We start from the raw sequence: 5,302 nt of genomic DNA, 5'->3' as shown, positions 1-5,302 counted from the left end.
ACGTTAACATATTGTTTTTTGTTGACCCAATGTTTTATTTTTTAGAGTGTACAATGCTGATTCATCAACCCTGTTATCAACTTTACTGTAAGAAGAATCTTTATAACTATGAATAACTTCAATACAATACAACTTTATCAGTAACTTTACTGTTTACTAATCATTACTAAAAAAAATTTTTTTTAATTTTTTTATAATTTTTTTATAAACTGTTGAAAATGACAAAACAAAATCAGGTAACGTTGCTGCAAATTGGAAACCAGATCTAAAATAAATGTCAAATAAAATAGTTAAAATAGTATTTAGCTTGATCTGATGTTGACAATCAATATACAATTCTCAAACCTCCCTTTACTGACCATTTCGCCACCTTGGAATTATAAGGCTCTATCTGCATTCTGACTGGTTTTGAGATATTGAGCTTTAAAGTTTTTGCATTCCATTCGACTGTGTAGAAAGAACCTTTTTATTTTCTAAATAAAAAGTTCCAAAATGTACACAACTTAAAAAACAACATCACATAATGTAAAGAAGTGATCACAGAATAAGAATATGTGAATAACTAAATTTGTTCAAAAATGTCAGATACCCAGATAGCAATGAGTCGGCGGCCCACCGGCAGCCGCTTTTTAAAAGCGGCAGCCGCCTTCCTACCGCCTTCGTTCCGCGGCCGGCCCGCGGGCCAACCGCCGTCCCGCCGCCGTTTTATTTAAGGCGGCCCTTCCGCGGCCCGCTGGAGGCAAGAGATATTTTCGAGCGATCTGCCGCCGCTTATTCTGACTATATATATATATATATAATATTTAATATTTATAGCATGCAGTTTATCAAGAATAATGATTGCTCAAACCAGACAAATATCCATTTGGCATTTTTATTCCACATTTCAAAGTACATTAACTGTCATTTAAACAAGATGTGTCAGATCACTGAAACATAACAGAAAAATAAATAAATCAATATACTAACATGCAGGTTTCTTATTAAATTTTGGTAAAAAAAAACAAACAAACAAAAAACAGCCTTACAAGCAAATTACAACTCTTACAATAATTGTTCATATAAAGAGGACAGCTCTAGGGTGAAAAAAATTACCTGTAAACATTATGACAAGTAAAGAGAATACTTGATACGAAATAATGTGCAGGATACCAAATAAATCAAATTATGACATCACATTTACAAGCCATTTCTAACAATAGGTTAAGTGGTAGTAATTTATAGTAAAGCTCTGGAGTAGAATAGACCATTATAGATGCAATGCTGACCATGTGGCACAAGGACTTACAAGCATTATTTGAAAAAAGAAAAAAAAGAAAGTAATTTCCACAGTTAGTGAGTATAGTGTGACACTTCTGACTTCTTTAGGGGTCTTGATGTTACTGACTGCAAGATAAAGAAAGGATTCCAGATGTCAGTGATTCTGTGGTGTCAGTAGTCAGCCTAAGTGGACGGCTGTGGGTCCCTCTCAGCTGTGCGGTGCCTTTTTCTGCCTTCACGGTCAGATGCTCCTTTCAGGTAACGCGAAACGTTAACCTAGACCGCTTCATCAGTGGCATCCTGGGTTGCCAGGTTCTTCCGGATGGCTAATTTAGAAAATACAGATCTGTCATTTCATTTGAATTGCATGAAGCCATACACATCTACATAAATATAATTTAAAAAATATCCAACTTACTTTGAACAATGGTCTAAAGGAACATGTCTCTAAAACATGCTTTATCCCCCACACCAAGCTGAAAATCCAAAAAAGTGTTACAAATTACATTTCTCTGAAGCTTCTCATAAATAAATAAAAAATGTGAAAGGCTAAGGATTCAGACTGTAATATATGCAGTACACAATCTTAAATTTTACTTTTTAGATTACTCTATGGCGTTATAATCAGCAAACTTACAAATTGTTCCTGGAGCTTTTTAATCCTGCTTCAAACTGTTGTCAAGACACGGCAAATCTTCCTGGGTGTGTAGGGGGAGTAACAGATCCCCTGACAGGGATAACTCCAACAGACACAACATCACCAAACTCTGCAAGACGTCACAGCATAAGGGTCTGATCTGCACCTACAGGGTTTCCCAGAATAAAATAGTCAGTCCTGGTCCCTCAACTACTAAACTATGACATTTATATCTAGGTCTACTACATGTACAGGTAGCCCCAGTGGGAATTAAACCAACAACCACAGGTGCTGTTTGCAAGTTGTACCTGATTGCCCAGTGCAAGCAAACGTCTTCAACATTGTTTGTTGAACTTGCTTCACCTGCTCTTGAAGTAAGCCGCTGTCATCCGAAGCTACAAAATGAAAGGCATATGGTAATTTTGGACTTACATCACACACAAAAAAGTACAATTTAAGAAACAGTGCAAGTTCTCACCTGCTCGTGCATTGCTTTCCCTCAGGGCTTGGTTCTACATTTAAAAAATAAAATAAAACAAACAACTAAAGGCACTATTTGCAATACTGTTAAAACACTGGACATTAAGACATAGGGTTAGAATATACCTTCACAGCTGAAAACTTCATGCTTGACACGAGATGCCATTGGAGTACAAGGGCCAACAATAGAGCAATGACTTTCTCCCTCCTATTGATAATCATTGACATGTAAAAATATGTTTGAAGTTATTGCATACATTTCATGAATTGGACTTAAATGTAACACTTAGTAAAGCGCAACGTATTACATACCTCCAGAGTTTTCACCCATATGCTGCCAGGGTAAATTTGCTGCCGGGGAGTAAAGCTTAGTACTTGATGAGCTGGGGGAGCAAACATAACAGCTTTCATTTCAATGCAGAGTATTGCTAGCCTGGTAATACCAAACTCTGCTACTTCGCTTTGAAAGCGTAATTGGCATAATTGAAAAGCGTTTTCTTTCTTGATCCACGGTACAATCAGCGTCTACGTCACGGCTCTCAGCCCGCCCTCTGTTCGTTGATTGGCCGGCTGTTTTCAGGCCGGAGGAAAACGGAAAGCTATGATGCTGTCTCAGACTGAGTACAGAAGCGAAATGAAATTGAGCGGAAGTATGAAAGTCTGACGTAGTCAGGCTAGAGTATTGCATATTCAGTAATGAAACAATAATTGAACTTTGCAAAGCTAATGGAATGTACAACACACCTCAACACCTTTCATCCAGAAACTGCTGCAGCGAATCCCATCAAGTGTCCTAGTGAAAAACAGATTATGATTAAAGGATTCATCATCTTAAAGTCAGCATGAAATCAAATTTTACAATTTGTATTTTTATATGTAATATTGTAGTGTTTATGTAAATGATTCATCTCTGCACTTCATTTTTTTTTTTTTATTCATGTACCCTTATAATATTTAATCAAATACGTTACCCTTCCCTCCCCCCTCGAAACGACTTCTCTTCCGGTCATGTGCAATGGCGTGAGGGCGTAGCAACTCCCCTCAAACCATTAGTCTGCTATGAGCAGAGATGGAGAGGAGGAGCGCTAGAGTAAAACCCTGCTCCTCTATTCAATATTCCCTTTCACTTGGAAATACGTCACAACACTGGAGAAAAGTCGTTTGTAACTTCCGGTTCATGCCAACTTTAAATAGAAGCAATAGTTTCCAAGACAAAAAAACTTCACAAATAACATCACTTACTTGTACTCAAACTCTTGGCGGATTCTGGATTACTGGGGAGAAACCTGGTTCTAAGAAAGAGGAAACAGAAATTTGATGATAATAATAATAATAATGAATGAAAGATTCCGTTATCCACAATAAACAGACAAATAAATTACACAGATGAAATAAAGGAAAATCAAATGTACAAGTCAGACCCATTTACCTGCTCCCTTCATGAACTTAAAATGATGTTTCTCCCAGGTGCTGTGTGGAGGTGTGCAGCGGATGGCTAAATTGTTCCTTTGTCTTTTTTGCGGAGGTTAAATGGGGGCCAATGGCACATGCCCTTCGCTGAGCCACTCTTGCGGAACCACTGCAAATGGCAGATCCTCCTTGTTGATAAACTGAACAATGTGAAGCATCTAAAATAGAAGAAACATTAGCATAAAGTATACTTTTTGATAAAAAAAATTCAGGCAAAATCAACAACATTAAAATGCTCACACCTTCGAAAAAGCAGTAATTTTCACAAGTGGATCAACAGAAAACCATATTCAGACAAACAAAATCATATAAACAACCTACATCGTTATTTTTGTAAGAAAACACCAAAAGTTAAACTAAGTCTTTCTAGATGTAAAGTTTGGCTACCTACTGTAGCTAGATACATTTAACATGTAACGTTAGAACATGCTTGAACTCAGTGTGTAAAAAAGGTGAAACAGCATGTGGTAGCGAACACTGTAATCTAGACTAGCAGCATAATTATGTTTAGTTAGAAAACAACACAAGTTATACTGATCAGTCTTTCTTGTCGTGAAGATTTTGCTAACGTTACCATTCCTACCGTAGTTCAGGAACTGTAACGTTAGTTAATTCGACTGACCAATACTATCTTAAACCACATGTACTCACACTTGTATAAACATACATAACAGTTAAACATACTTAGAAGAAGAAAAAAACTCAACGCCAGGAAGAAACTAAGTAACGTTAGCCTAGCTATGTCAGAAGCATGGCGGAAACTTTGCAAACAAGGCTAACTTACTTTAGCTTGACTAGTTAGGCAAGAACAGATTTTAAGAAGAAGAACTAAAAACAATGTCAAAAATGAACATAGTAATATTGCGTTACACAAAAAGGAAAAATGTACTTACTTAAAAGATCGTATCTTCCCTCTCTCCAAATACTGAAACCGTGTGACGAGACGAGTAAATCTGCTTCAGTTTTTTAGGTGCTGCCCCTCTCGACCGGTGGAGGTACTTCTCTGTTTGTGCTTTAACACTTTCTTAAACATTTGTACAGGTCGCAAAACTCGCAATTGCAGACTGCAAAGTAATCCCTTATACATGTAAAAGGTAAAATAAAATAAAAATTGAGCTTGTAAAACAATGAAAGACATAACCACAATTTCCTGGAGTGACAGAGAGACAAAATATTTATAAATATTTCACTTTATCCTTCAGGTCAAAACAGGGATTTTCATGTTTCTCATAGACATTACCATGGTTGCAAATTAATAAAAAAAATATAAAGCAAACCCAAGATTTTGGCCAAGTTGCAGATGTCTTTCACTGTTCACTGATTTCAAGCATTGGTGAAAAATCTAACTTCATCCATTTATTCTGCTAAATTGTTCATACCATGAATGAAATATTTATTTTAAAAACTAATCAGAATCAGAAAGATATTTATTGCCAAGTAAGTTTTACAAAAGGA

At 36.5% G+C, this 5,302-nt stretch overlaps 1 long non-coding RNA gene across 2 annotated transcripts; it reads right to left on the bottom strand.

Annotated features, from left to right (window-relative positions):
• Positions 1–860: 860 nt before the first annotated feature.
• On the bottom strand, positions 861–5,302 carry LOC309502985. 2 transcript variants are annotated; one of them, XR_014207452.1, is made up of 11 exons: positions 4,741–5,302; positions 3,807–4,005; positions 3,620–3,669; positions 3,122–3,170; positions 2,690–2,760; positions 2,504–2,585; positions 2,376–2,409; positions 2,206–2,292; positions 1,898–2,063; positions 1,679–1,736; positions 861–1,586 (listed from the first exon to the last, which is right to left on the bottom strand). It is a non-coding gene; the product is annotated as an uncharacterized lncRNA (long non-coding RNA). The 2 variants fall into 2 exon arrangements; XR_014207453.1 differs by lacking the exon at positions 4,741–5,302 and adding an exon at positions 4,532–4,720.

Source organism: Leuciscus leuciscus (assembly GCF_965113295.1).
Source record: "Leuciscus leuciscus genome assembly, chromosome: 1".
Classification (NCBI taxonomy): domain Eukaryota; kingdom Metazoa; phylum Chordata; class Actinopteri; order Cypriniformes; family Leuciscidae; genus Leuciscus; species Leuciscus leuciscus.
Note: the sequence above shows the minus strand (reverse complement) of the source record. Positions and strands in the feature narration are given on the sequence as shown.